Source organism: Pipistrellus kuhlii, unplaced genomic scaffold (genome assembly GCF_014108245.1).
Source record: "Pipistrellus kuhlii isolate mPipKuh1 unplaced genomic scaffold, mPipKuh1.p scaffold_m20_p_8, whole genome shotgun sequence".
Lineage (NCBI taxonomy): Eukaryota > Metazoa > Chordata > Mammalia > Chiroptera > Vespertilionidae > Pipistrellus > Pipistrellus kuhlii.
The window spans coordinates 42600791-42616287 of NW_023425584.1; the positions used below are offsets into that span (position 1 = coordinate 42600791).

General features: G+C 37.5%; 1 protein-coding gene across 1 annotated transcript in view; it reads right to left on the reverse strand.

The window, feature by feature from the left end:
* The window catches only part of SLC7A11 (solute carrier family 7 member 11), a 156701-nt gene that overhangs the window by 11252 nt on the left and 129952 nt on the right, over nucleotides 1-15497 (reverse strand). The window lies entirely within an intron of this gene.

Consider the following 15497-nt stretch of genomic DNA (forward strand, 5'->3'; position numbering starts at 1 on the left):
GGAGTCTGTGTTTGTTTGCAATGAACTCCTGCCTTGTTTAAATACCTCCGGTCCTCTGGTCCCCAGCTCCATTCCGTGAGACATGAGACAAGATCTCGGGAAAAATTCCTGCTCATTCCCGCTCACAGGTTCCGGTATCACTACCCATTAATCTTCTCTAATTACCAGCTGATGATCATGTTGTTTTTGATAATGTCCTCAAGACTGAGCCCAATCTTTTTTTCAGCAGTCTAAACCAATTAAATGTGAGCTTCTTTGCCAGGGTACTGTTTCTGAGAATTTTTTCTGTGCCTAAGAGGGCTCTTCTTAGGTGTATCTTTTTATCTGTTGAACTAACTCACCTATGGCTTAAAATGTTGCTTTTAACTAAGATAACTTATTGTTTTCAGGGGCTTCTTTATCCTTGAACACTCTGTTTTGAATGAAATATGTTCCTTTGGGAAGAGCTACAGAGCTGTTTTCCCCTACAAATTGCCTTTCCCCCCAACAAAATCTCTGAACCACCATTTGGGGAGTAGGATTGTAGATAGTCTCTGGTCTTTTGGCTCCTTCAACTTGTAGTTGGAGGGAATAAGAACTACAGTAAGTTGTTCTGATTGGGAACTAAATCGCAAGGGAGCCCCATTTTCTTGGCCTTACTTCCCCCTACCTTCCCCCAGTCCTAGGTGAAGTCTCTATATCAATCTGAACTAGAATGGGGGAGAAAGAGGAAGTAGGTTGTGGCTCACATGTCACAGATGATCACTTACCTTTTGTGTTTTAGTGGAGTGTGAGGAATAAAAGTTTTTTATTTTTATTTTTTATATTTTTTGTATGCCCTTAGGACTATTTTCAGAAACTTTAAATGATTGGATTATGTTTTACAGTTTTCGCTAGTTTTGCTCATTTCACTGGGGATTAAATTCATAGAACTTTCCATGCTGGCATCTTAGAAGTAGAGCACTTCTGAGCTTCAATCTTAAAGGTAAAATAATGTAACCATGATCTGAACTTATTTAAAGTCGTCATATCCATGGCCTTTATTTTTGTATCCCACTAATTTATTGCCAATATCTCTGCTATTGAGGGCATTATGACTATTTCTGTGCTACCTATTTGATTGGGGGGGGGAAGGGCATAAAACTTTTAGCTTTATGCCCTTCCAATATGATGACAGAATAGATTGGTATCAGAAATGAGACACAGACAGCAGTGTGGTGATGGCCAGAGGGGAAAAGGGTGGGAGCTGGGTGAAGTCAGACAAAGGTGGGGGAGGGGGAGGACCTCAGTAATAGTGTCCACAAGAAAAAAAAGAGAGAATTACACGGGATTTACAATATTGGGGGGGAAACAAAGAAGAAATGAAAGAGAAGGTTCTGATTGCTAGAAGCAACCAAATAAAAGGAACACCTGTGTTAATGAATAGCTGTGTGATTTTGGGTTTATAATGGGGATCACATGGTTTTAAGTAGCAGTCCAGTCCTCTAAACCCGAGTTTATTTCCATTAATTAAAATAATCTAGAGGTAAATTTGGACAGGTCAGAATTACATCGTTCTAGAGTTAGAAGTTATCTTTCTGGGCAGTTGGCCCATTTCATTTACAGCAGCAAATTTGAGAGGTCACTTGTTAATGTTAGAAATGAGACCAAATTCACAACTTTTGCTCAAAGATCATTATAATTTATTTACTGTGCCGCTTTTTTCTAACTCTATGTTATTCTCAATTAAACAGCCACATTATATTAGGACAGCCAAAGTGTTAATTTTATCTGGTTATGAATGAGGATACATCTGGGCAGCTCCTAACTCCTATGGTTTGTTTTTAATAACCTGAAAAGCCCTCTTTAATATTTAATATTTAACTGTAATTTTTAAGTTAGCATGTCTATTTCTTCATTACTATTTTCTCTTTTTTAATGTTTTTTTTATTTTTATTTTTAAAATATATTTTATTGATCTTTTACTGAGAGGAAGAGAGAGGGATAGAGAGCTAGAAACATCAATGAGAGAGAAACATCGACCAGCCGCCTCCTGCACACCCCCTACCGGGGATGTGCCTGCAGACAATGTACATGCCCTTGACTGGAATCGAACCTGGGACCCTTCAGTCTGCAGGCTGACGCTCTATCCACTGAGCCAAACTGGTTTCGGCTAATGTTTTTTTTGTTTTGTTTTGTTTTGTTTTTTTTTATTTTAATTTTTAGAGAGAGATGAAAGGAAAGGGAGAGATTGAGCAATAGAAACATCAATGATAGAGAACATCATTGATTGGCTGCCTACTGCAAGGCCACTACTGGATATTGAGCATAAAACTGAATTGCATGCCCTTGACCAGAATCAAAGCTGGCACCCTTCAGTCCATAGGCCAAGGTTCTATTCACTGAGCAAAACCAGCTAGAGCTCTTCATTACTATTTTCTAAATCTCTATAATTTGGTGATACATGTTAATGTGCTTTTTTCAAGTATAATTTCACTTTGTAGTCGTATCAGTTTTAGTTTATTGTTATTATTGGCTTATAAAAACTGGTACTTGCAATATCAATTTACTAAACAGCTTAAAATTGGTTGGCATGCTTTTTTATATCCTTTCCCAACTAAAGGTTATTCCAGAATTTGTTGGCATGCTCCTTATATCATTTTCCAACTAGGGCATATAATATTTTCCTTTATTATGTTTTCCCAATTGGCTACATAGCCCTCTATCATTACCTTTTCATTTATAACAATTCAGTCTCATCCAAGTTAAAGGAATGCCAAATAATACTATAAATATAAAATTCCAGAATTTTGTACATGTAAGTAATGTGTGTACATTACTGCTATACCGTTCTTTTTAAAAATAATATACCATAGCCGAAACAGGTTTGGCTCAGTGGATAGAGCATCAGCCTGTGGACTGAAGGGTCCCAGGTTCGATTCCAGTCAAGGGCATGTACCTTGGTTGCTGGAACATCCCCAGTAGGAGGTGTGCAGAAGGCGGCTAATCAATATTTCTCTCTCACTGATGTTTCTAACTTTCTATTCCTCTCCCTTCCTCTCTGTAAAAAAAAAAAAAAAAAAAAAAAAAAAAAAAAAAAATCAATAAAATATATATTTTAAAAAAATAATATACTATCGATATATAAGATCGGAGCAGAATGGCCTAAAATTTTTTCCATCCATTGCCTACCTGAAGTCACAACCTGTCTCTTCCCCCTCACAATACCTCTTCCTGCTCTTTTTCCATTACATTGATCTTCTTCTAAAATATGTAGTATTATTTTTATTTATTGTGGTTGTGGCTTGTTATTTTTCATTCTCCCCATACTTCTGCTTGTAAGCCCCATGAGGGCCAATTCCATGTGATTATAATAATGCTGGGCTCTGCTGAGTCAATGATGTCTATTGGCTGCCTGCTGTGTTTAAAACACTGGGCTAAGCCCTCAAGATGTATATATTTCAGGTATGTTCCATAAGCTTGTCCTTTATAATAGGACAACAGCAAGATACCAACAATGATAGTATACCTGGACAACTTAATTTTCAAATTAAAGAGGATTTGTAAGTTAGCCTGCATCAAGAAAAGGGCAAATATTTCTTGGTAGTGAGATTAAAAGATATGTTACCAGGAGGAATAGGATTATTTTACAAAGGAAACTAATCACCAACAGTGTAGAGTATGAAACTTAAATAATATTCCTAAAGAAAAAGTTCCCTTTCCTCCTTCTCCACATTGTCTGGGTGTCCCTTCCTCTCTATTCCTGTCACTCCTCTCCCAAAACAATGGTAAGAATTCTGGCAGAGCTGGAAGCACTTTTGATTGTGGCTTATTTGGGGGCTAGGATTCGTTTATTTATCTACTCATTCCCTGAGCCAATCTTCTTTTATTTTCTTTTTGAAAATTTGTTTGAGCCAAAACTGAGGACTGTGGCCAGGAAGCAAGGTCTCAAATGCTTTAACCAATTCTTCTTAATTCTCATTATGTGTTGGGAACTGTTCTAGGTTTGGGGAATATAGTGATGAACAAATAGACTAAATTATTTTATAGTTTTTATATAAAAGACTCAACAGTTTTCAAAATGGGGGTCAATTATTTTGGCAAAAGAGGCAGGTAGAATATAAAAGACAAAGACCATTTAAAATTTTTAAAAATATAAAACAAGAGCAATACCGAGGAAAGCGAGAAGAAGTAGAGTTAAAATGACTTATTTACATGGGAAACCGCTGGAAGCGTATGTGTCACTCGTGTGGGGCTCCCTTGAAAGGTCTGGGCCGAAATTCTGACAGATAGTAGCTACTCGGCACATGTGGGCACCCAGCACTTGAAACCTGGCTAACATGGCTTAGGTCCAGACAGCGAGGGCCAAGAATACTAATACATGAGTCACAAGAACTCTTACCTCAGCCGCATTGCGCATAAATCAGATTTACCTCTGCAAGTCAAAACAGCTTCCAGGGATTGCAAAACCCAATGATTTGGTGACAGGATGAACTACAACAGGTTCTGGGACACTTGTGGCAAACACCCTTTTTTTCCACCATTGATTTACACTTTCAAAAACATTAAAACTTTAAAAAGTCCAAAACAGTGCTAGCCTGTTTAAAAATATGCTATGATCATGCAGGCAGGTATACGGTGACCTCTGGTTTAATGATTCTCACAAAGAAAACATGCTCAGGTTTGCTTATAAATAGTTGCCAACACAGTACCTGAAATAGACAAGCCCACAGAGCCACCCTCCTCCAACCCACAGGCAGCATCAGATCCACCGTTCTCCTGAGATACGGAAGGGGCAACACCAGAGACCCCTTTTACACTAATAAAAAACAAGCTGAACAAATAATATGATTGACAAGCCCACACCTCATAATTACCATCACCTTGTCACTTTATTTCAGAAGATACCCCCAAATCCCAAAAGAAAAGAAACAAAAGGATCTATCAAAATTTTAACTTCTAAATGAAAGCATTTTAACAGAGAATCAATCAAGCAGGAGACTCTGTCATTAGCCTCCTGTCAGGTGGTTACATGACACTTCACTGTCAGTCTGCATAGCTGAGTCTCACACGTCAGGCAAATCTACGTTTGAAAAGTGTGCATTGCTAACATTTCCCTCATGTTCAGCTCCGGTATCTCAACCAGAAATTCCGACACTTTGCTCCAACTTCTTTCTCTTTAGTCCCTTTGAAACTACATTGAATAAATCAAATTTATCTCCAGCAAGAAAGTACTTCAAATATGTCACATTATAAACTCTCTCCTTACCTGTTTTCTATCTCCAAGGATAATCTTCCCCAAGTTAAATATTCTTCATTCCACCAACATTAACTTACATGTGTTCAGCAAACTGGTTTGGGTCTGTTAGTAGTTTCTGATCCACTGTAAATCCAAAATTATAGATTTGAATTCCTATTGATTTTACCACATTTAGGATTAAAAAAAACACACAAAAAAACCACTCCCAGCCTGTTTAATATTTCATTTTGAATACTGCTTTTATTATATAATAGTTTAGCAGTAGCTACAAATTTTGTAACAAAAGATTTTATTCATCTATAGTTCATGTATTCTAAACTGTAATAACATGCTAAATCAGATAAGCTGTTATAACATGCTGAATAAGTAAGTTAATGACTAAAACCATAGATAAATCATACCACTAGAAATCTTTTATTCTGATTAGCAAAGATATGATAATCTCTCCAAATAGTCTATGAAAATTGGGAAGATAAAACATTTAACAAATATTTGCTGAATGTTTACTATGCATTGAGTACTCATCTAGAATATGATGCTAAGAAACAGAAAAAAAAAACCAACCTTTTCACCTGAAGAGTTTATACATTGTGCCATAAATAGGTATAAACTTAAATAACCATTAATTCTATTTTCAGTGCTATCATCTAAGCATGGATTAGATTATATTTCCTTTAGGATCTTATTAGGCTGAAGATAACAAAACTCAGCTATAAATAGCTTAAACAATTAAAGGTTAGTTTTTGTTTTTGAGCCATTTGTTCGGCTTTCAGCTTCCTCACAGATAACATAAAAAAAAGAAAATACAGCCATGGCAGGATAGCTCAGTTGGTTAGTGTGTTGTAGTCCCAATACGTCAAGGTTTTCAGTCAGTCCCTGGACAGAATCAACCAATGAATGCATAAATAAGTGGAAAAACAAATCAATGTTTTTCTCTCTTCCTTCCTCTTTCTCTCACTTAAGAATCAACCAATGGCCGAAGCCGGTTTGGCTCAGTGGTAGAGCGTAGGTCTGCGGACTGAAAGGTCCCAGGTTCGATTCTGGTCAAGGGCATGAGCATTGGTTGCGGGCACATTCCCAGTAGGGGGTGTGCAAGAGGCATCTGGTAGATGTTTCTCCATCATTGACGTTTCTAGCTCTCTATCTCTCTCCCTTCCTCTTGGTAAAAAATCAATAAAATATATTTTTAAAAAAAAGAAAGAAATAACCAATGAATGCATAAGTAAGTGGAAAAACAAATCAGTGTTTCTCTCTCTCCCTTCCTCTTTCTCTAAAAATCAATACGGGAAAAGTACACATTTACTTATGCCACTTGTATTGTAGAAATACACTATTCCTTATTCACATAAATAATAATAGTCAAATGTTAATCAAAAGACCTCTGTATTCATGTTGTGCAAGCACCTGACTAATAACCTCAGAACTCATGAAGTCTGAGCTGGAGTAGATGCTCTCAATGCTCCAAGCAGAACCACCTAGTAATTCTGTGAATCTAAAGTATTAAGAACATGCATGACTAAGAAAGGGACAAAGGAGAAAACAGAGCAATAGAAAGTACTATATCCCAGAAAGAGCCTACAGCCAAACAGACCCACCCAGCTGCAGGAAACCAGGAAGTGGGAGAGGTGAGAGGCTGTACTTGGACTTTCCCTGGGTTTAATTGCACAGTAAGTAACTCCTCCCACAAGTCACTGTGGCCTATCTACTCTGCACACCAACTGATCAAACCAGTAGCTCTTTTTTCCCTGGAGGGGCTTAAAATGGCAGAATTGTGGGTTCCCGTCAGGCCACTGAATGTGGCCTGAGGGGAACCCAGCATCCCCACCTCTCTCTCATACCCTTTCATTTTTATTTATTGTAATCTATATCCAGTATAATCTAAGTCAAGTTTCAACCAGGGAAATAGTGCCTCTCTTAGGAGAAGAGCATTCTGTAGCCTCCAAGGCCAAGTGGAGTAGGAAGTAAAGTTTTTCCCATGAAGTCTCTGAACTAGGTCAGAAAACACATCAAACATGAACTCTAAAACACATTTACTACTAGATTAAATTCTCTCCCTAGACTACATGCCCAGCTACATGGTCCAACATGGTTCACAAGAAAATTCATAAAATGTGCACTATGTGATAGAACTTGTCTATTACAAATAACAGAATGCCAGTCCAAACAGTGATGAGAAAGGAATGTGTGGTTTCACATAATTAAAAAAAATCCAGATGTGGCACAGCTTCAACAGGTGCTGCAAAGTGTGAGATCAGGACTTGGTTGTTCTCCATCTTTACTTATACCTTTGTTTTGGTTCAATTCCCAGGCAGACACTTTTAATGTCATTGAAAAGAGTAAAATATTGTCTCAGAGAGTATATCCTTCCACTTTAACAATCCTGAACCTTAGAGACCTAAAGGCTTGTCACATACCTACCTCTGAAGCAATAATCCTGGGACTCTCCTTAGCCAAGACGGGGAAATTGCCTCCACCCTGGAGTCAGAGAGTAAGCACATCAATCACTCACAATCACATGGCCTGAGGATTAGATAAGGATGGCTCAATAAAATCAATCAGGGTGTTTTATTAGCAAAGGGGAGGGATGGATACCCAACAGGCCAAAAGTAACAGATGTCTTAGCCACACAATTGACCATGATATTCCAAATATAAGAATGAAACATTATCCTAAATTTGAACATAATGAACAATATTTCATTATCATTTTACCGCACAGAAATTAAAATGCCAAATAAAAATCCTTTCTCCTTGTAAAGTCATAAAATATTAAAGTCCAATATTCTTCCCTTCACGATTTTCTTTTGTGGTTTAGTTCAGCTCCACGGAATTTATTTGGAACTCAGGAATCATGGAGGATTCCAACGTTTAACCCATACAATTCTCTGTTTATTAAGAGAGAAGTTGTGTACAATAGTCATGACTCCTTCATGATACTTAGAAAATAGGAATAATTCCTAGCTAGCTAGGCACACTGCTGCATTAAATAACATTGGCATTCTATTCCTAATGTGAAAAGGAGAGTAGATATTATGGAAAAGTAGCAATTTAAGCCACAGGCCATCATATTCATTTTATTACATGGTCAGTAAGAAAACAGAAAAAGACTCCATAGTCCAAGCTATGCTTCTGACCAACAAGAAAATTTGCACAGTTTTTATATTGTTAGGTTAAATAAAGGCAAGATCATTAGGTCATAGCCCATGGGTTAATTAGCACAAGGTTAGTGAGAAAATTCAATCAGGAAGGACAAATATGGTCTATAAATGCAGGGGGAAAATACAATTTTCTAACATATATATTTTATAAGCCTTGCTTGCAATCATACTTTGCGGTTCAAAGGTAACATTTTAAGGGAGACTGACAGAACCTGTATAGCCAGCAGCTGAACATGAGGGTGAGAGGTTCTGCTCTTCTTGGTAAAAGGTTTAGGAATGCAAATCCATAATGATAGATGCAGAATCCATATGGACTCCATCCGAACAAGGCCTTTGTGCTTCTCTGGCAATTCTCTAACAAATCAGTGGTCATCATTTGGAGAATATGTACAAACCCACTGTTATTCCCTCTAAGATTTTTATCATCAACCACTGTAACATATGATTTAATTTTAACCAGGCAGGAATTAAAGTTTCTTTACATTTATGATTTTTACTTCCTTTAGAGGTTAGGTTAGTCATCTGTCATTTGTTAATCTATAAGCCTTGAAGGAGCCCCAGGTGTCTTTATGCCTGTGCTGGTCCCCATGACACCTCCCTAACCCGAGCTGCGAGAGGCATAATGAGGAGCAACTATCTCGGCCAGATGCTCTGCCCTGAACTTGTCTTTGCTTAGCATTTAATTCCTCAGATCTTGGATAACCTTCAATACCCTGGTGTCAGCATAAAAGTCCTTTCCCACCTTTGATTTCATGGATCCAGCAGACCTGACTTCAACATTCTCCAAGCCAAGGCTAGGAAACTGGATAAATGCAAAAGGTTAACAAAATTGTTGTCAACAAGATGAAGATGGGATGAATTATTAGCAGCCAACTTGGTGCTGCCTGCCAACATTCAATAGTGATAATCCAAGACTCCAAATCTGCCCGCAGAAGAGATCCATCAGCATTTCTCCCAGCCTTTGTGGTTTGCAACTATGGATGAGGTTAGCTTATCCTGTGATAAAATGTTCCTGAGTCTAGCGAGACCTATTCCATGTCCGTATGGATCTCTAAGCTCTGGGAAATGGCCTTGCAGTCATGCTTTGTAAGAGTGCTGGCCTTGCCCCACACAGAGAGAATCACCAAGTTTGGCCTCATTATTCTGTTTGAAGTTCCTACCTAGCTAGCCTCCCACCACCAATCCCCAGACTACTCTAGCAACACCACAGTCATGTGTAGCAAAAAACAGCCACATTAGCTAAGTCTGTTAAATCCACCAGTGCACCCACCATTTCCCCGAAGAACCATTGTCCCAAACAACTGCTTCTCTTCAGAGACCCTCAGCACACCCTGTGGAGTGGTAGCATCTGGGGGCTGATGAGTGTGTCTTGTATTAAATCAAACTGTTGTCATTAGCTAGTAGCACAGAACAAGGAAATAGAAGATTTATTCAGTCAAAGAGATGCAAACACATTTCTCTCTAACAATTAAATATACTTCCATAACAATGTATACTCCTTTTAGAGAACTTATCATAATCTGATTTCACATTTATTTATTTTATTACTGGGCTTCATGCCTAGCTCTTCTACGAGAGTCTTTACTATTTGAGAGGTTTACTTGTCTCTGAATTAGCAAACTTAGTACCATGCTTAGCATATACTAGCATTTAATACTTCATTGTTGCATGAATAGATGAATAACACTCCAGTAATATCTGAGCCTGGACAGACCAGATTGATAACTCATTCTTGTTCATAGGTGAAATGCATTAGATCTTTAAAAAAATAACTTGTAAAAGAGGGCCTTTTCTACAAACTTGAAATGAATATGATCCTTCACATGAATTTTCAAGTAGAGAATACTAAATGGAAATGTCCCCCAAAATTCCCTTAAGAGAATGTAATATTACATTTGATATTAATATTTTAAAGCATCTCTAAATATAAGCCAGGGCATGATTTTAAATATTTCAGTTAAACGATTTTTCTGGAAGTCAGGACACTGTGATTCACACACTCAGGGATATGATGACTGGACTCAACACATGCAAAAGTGAATGAGCAAATGACACTTGAACCACAACTTGGAGTATCTAAAAAAGATCTATAGGATATAAACATTTCTTCCATACAGACTTTCAACAGGAGTTGGATTCCAAGGCAAGGCCCTGGATTATAGGCACAATGTTCTCTAGTATAAGAGGTAGAATAAATTAGTAAATGGCAGTGTTGAAGTATTTTCTTTTAAAATCCACAGCCAGTCCTAGCTGGTTTGGCTCAGTGGCTAGAGCATCAGCCTGCAGACTGAAGGGTCTCAGGTTTTATTCTGGTCAAGGGCACATGTCCAGGTTGTGGTCTTGATCCTCAGTAGGGAGCATGCAGGAGGCAGCTGATCAATTATTCTCATCATTGATGTTTCTCTCTCTCCTTTAAAAAGAAAAAAAAATCCACAGCCTGATGAATATTTTTTTATAAAACAGGGATAAAAGTTTTTCTTTAGGGAGAGGTAAATCTTTCTGAATACATAAATCAATTTTGCTATAAGAACAACCTATCGGTATACTCCCCAGTTTTACATCATAGACACTAGCCTCCATCGATGGCATTCTAAATGTACCCCCTGGTGATCTGCAAACTGCTACCAGTTCACAGTGACATAAGAACAGAAACCAGGAATGAGCACTAAGAAATTTATATAATAATTTGAGATTATCATTGCATTCAAGCACATGATCAGTGCCTTCTTTGTTATGTTAAAAGTATGTTTATGTGATTATGTAAAAGTTAAACAAATAAAACAAGAACAACAAAACAATTCTTAACCACTGATGATTTAAGATTTGGCATAAAGGGTTTAGTTTGGAGTTTTCAAAAAGGGTTTAACAGTTGCTTAAAATAATCATAGAAAGTTCTCATCAATGAAATTATATCATTGTTCTACATAAGAAACTTATTGGAATATCTTCTAGGATGAATTATTTGCACAACATATCTAAAAGTAACCCATAGCCAGGCCAGTGTGGCTCAGTGGTTGAATGGCTATCTTTGAACCAGAAGGTCATGGTTTCTGATCAGGGCACATGCCTGGGTTGTGGACTTGGTTTCCAGTAGGGGTCATGCAGGAGCCTGTTTCTATCTCTATCTCCCACTCCCTTAATCACTCTGAAATCAATAAAAATACATTTTTAAAAGTAGCCCACAAATAGGTCTAAATTAATTCACCTATTTTAGAGATTATCAAATACAATGAAGTTAATTGTAGATTGATTCATATTAAGGCATTCCTTCTGACAGTAGCAAGAAAACAGGAAAAACTGTCCATTCAAGGCTAGTAAAAAATAAATTATTATGCCGAAACCAGTTTGGCTCAGTGGATAGAGCGTCAGCCTGCGGACTGAAGGGTCCCGGGTTCGATTCTGGTCAAGGGCATATACCTTGGTTGCGGGCACATCCCCAGTAGGAGGTGTGCAAGAGGCAGCTGGTCGATGATTCTCTCTCATCAATGTTTCTAACTCTCTATCCCTCTCTCTTCCTCTTTGTAAAAAAAATCAATAAAATATATTAAAAATAAATAAGTGATTATAATATGACCAATGAAATTTGCAGTTGAAAAAATAATGTATCTTTATTTTTATTACTCCAACTCTTCTCATAGACCTTCTAAGAATGGCAAGACATGTTCTGTGAAATATTGGAGAGAACTTAGGAAGAGCTGTCTAAGCATGAGTTTCTAAATGAAATTTGGAAGCTGTATGATGTCTTTATATTAATAAAAATATATACCTTTCAATAATGATTTGTACAGTGAAAGGTAAGAGAATAGTAGTTCTTGGGAATGCAGGGTACTACTGAACTGGGTTCAAAGTTGACCAAAGCCAAAAGCAGATACAGAAGAAAAAAAATTCTGAAAATGGAGCAAGTTCTATAAAACTTACATAGAAGAGGATGTTTGTTAGTCTCTTCTCAAAAACATGCATAAAGTGAGGTCAGAGGTTCAAAAAGTCTTGAAATATAATTTAAAATGAGATAGAGCCAGATATCTCAAAAATGTTATTTAATTTGGCTTAAGAGCATTTCTACCAACCTAACTCTTCTAGTAGTCCTGGCTGGTGGCTGGTACATGGAGTGGCCGGGAGTTTATACTGAGTTCTTAAGATATAACCCACCCAAAGTCCCCAGAACCCTGGCCAGGAGTTCAGTTGTTAGAGCATCAGTCCGTGAACCAAAGGGTTACAGATTCAATCCCTGGCTCTGATCCGGAGCTCAAGAGGCAATGACTTTCTCAGGTTGATTTTTTTTTTTTTTTTCCTGCACTCTCTCCTGCCTCCCCCTCCTACTCTCTCTCTCTCTCTACAAATCAATTGAAAAAATATCCTGAGATAAAGATGTAAAAAAGATAAATAAAGTCCCCATTCCACAGTTGCCACTATGAGATAAAGAGGGTCATGTCATGTATTTGTCATAAGTTCTCCATGGAGTGATAGAGTAATGAGGGTCAATATTGGAATAGGTTTAGTAGCCTAAAATTCCTTGTTCTTCATGTAATAAAATAATGACTGAAAATACTCCTGTCATTTTCTGAGTTAAGATTCAGAGAAGTTTATATGCACATGAATAAAAATACTGCTTCTCAGAAGAGAAGGGCACATATAAGGGGTTTAAATCATACTGTTCTCAGGGTTATATATTTTTTAAATCTTTAGTAAATGGATAACTGAAGATTCAGATCCTTGAGTAATTTAACTAATTACAATTGTTTTATTCAAGCAGTTGAAGTGTTCCAACCAAAGATGGACATACAATGTAAAAAATTTTGACAATTTTTCTGTCATTTTTGAGGTAGAAAATTGACCATCAGGTTAAATGTAGCTCAGAGATAGTTTGAAAGGACAAACCCAATACCTATAAAAATAAATTTATTGTATTTTAAGTATTTGGAAGCAATATGCCTAAGTTTGAATAGGGTGAGACAATGAGTAGTCATGATTCTGTCTCTCTGATTTTCTATTTCGGGGTTGTCATTTTTTTCCTCCTTTTCACACAGCACTTGTCAAACCAGGAACTTTAAGACCAATATTTTGAAACATGAAACAGACCAAATTTTATCAATTATCTGTTGATAAGAGAAAAAGAATCTTCTTTTGACATTCCAAAAAATAAAATAAAATAAAATAAAACAATAAGTGTTTCTTACTCTTTCTCATTCTTTTTAAAATTGCCATAGGATCTAGGATGACTTGAGAAAAACTACATTCATGTGAGATAAAGCAAGAAATTTAGTCTAAGGCAATATCAAAGCAAATAATGAGTTCATTATAATACAATCAGTAATTTTCTCAAGGGTTGAAATACATTTGAATTTTTCCTAAATATAAGGGATTTGTTTTCCAAATTTGTCCCATAGGCTGCAATTTAATGATGTAAAATTTTATGTGTAAATAAATACATTGAGAAATGTTTTCCATTAAATTGTCACAGCTCTTTGTCAAGAAATGTACCATCTTAGAGCAGTTTTCTCCAGAGCAGCTTTTTCCCCTCCCACAGGCATCTACAAAATTCTTTATAAATAACTATCTCCGGTATGTACTACTGTAATGTATAGTAATGTATAATATATAATCAAGTTAAGAGGTTATCATAATTTATTAAAAACTGAACAAGTACCCTCTGTCTTGGGGATGGGAGGATAGATGCAAAAAAATAAATCTTATAGAAAACAAATCAGAGGGATAATTGGGGGGGGAAGGGCTCTGGGTCAGATTCTAAAAGCTTTATCTGTAGCATTCCCCTCCTCTTTATAATGAAGAGAATAACAGCTTAAATCTTGGCACTTAAGGAAAGCTAATATATATAATTATAATATAATTATAGGGGCCATGGCCTGAGATCCCCTGTCAAGCCCCACTGATTGGGGCACAGCCTCAGGTTCCCCTTCAAGCACTGCTGGGTGGGGGACATGGCATGAGATCCCGCATCAGACCCCTCCAGGTGGGGGGTGTGGCCTGAGATCTCCCATCAAGCCCTGCTGGGTGGGGTACATGGGCTGAGGTTCCCCATCAAGCCCTGCTGGACAGGGGCATGGCCTGAGGTCCCCTGTCAAGCCCCATAAGGCACGGGGGAAAGACTCAGCCTCAGGTGCCCTGCCCCAGCCCAGCACCATGCAGCCTTAGGTCCCTGCTGATTGCTCATTAAGGCTTGTTACAGAAACTCAGCTTCCACTGTGAGTGCAGCCATCTTGTGTTATGGAAACCCCACCTCCACTGGGCTTCTTTGTGATGGTGTAATGGTCAATTTGCATAGTCCCTTTTTATTAGTTAGGATTCTAAGTCACCTCAAAACCTATAGTATAAAAATCCACCAAAACAAAACAAATAAAACCTACACCTGAAGATTGTGCATTACTTTTCCTGCCAACCCACAATTTTCAAAACCAATCTTAGAATTTGGAAGGTAATCCCAGTAGAATCTGCCAAATTTGAAAACAAAACAAAACAAAACAAAAAACAATCCTTATCCTTTTGCAGCTTCCAGATAAACCTATCGGCATCAATTGGACAATGAAACACACTCTAACCGAGACTTAACAAATCTAACCAGGTTTCTGAGGAAAGAGGGATTGCTTTCTGGAAGAATCTGTGCCCAGGTCCTGGAGTGTCTGGAAAGGAAACCAAGCAAGTGTGATTTCAAACTGACTTTGAGAATGATGGACAAGAGGTTGACCGGGGACAGCCTGAGGGCTCAATTACTACCATGTCATTCTAATTAATTGATGTTGATCAGTTTGGTTTTAAAAAAAAAATCATCCCTGTAAACCTCCAAGAGGGTTTTAATTTGTGCTTTTTAATATTTTTTTCTAAGTTGAATACTCTGCTTAGCATGGTGCTGTTTACAGAGCTCACCCGGTTGAATTGTGGTTAAAGGGAACCGTGCTGTTGAGTGCTGATCTCTGAGAGAAAGACGGGTTTTGTAATTATAAGCATCAATCATGCCGAAGACTATTAAACCTAGATCACTTCGCACAATAGAAGTTTTAAATCAAACTTCTATTTGGGGAACTGTCATTAATATTTTTTTCTACGGTCTCACTTCTACAAAAGCGTTCTTCAGTTTATATTGGAGCCCAGTCCGTTTAATGGAGC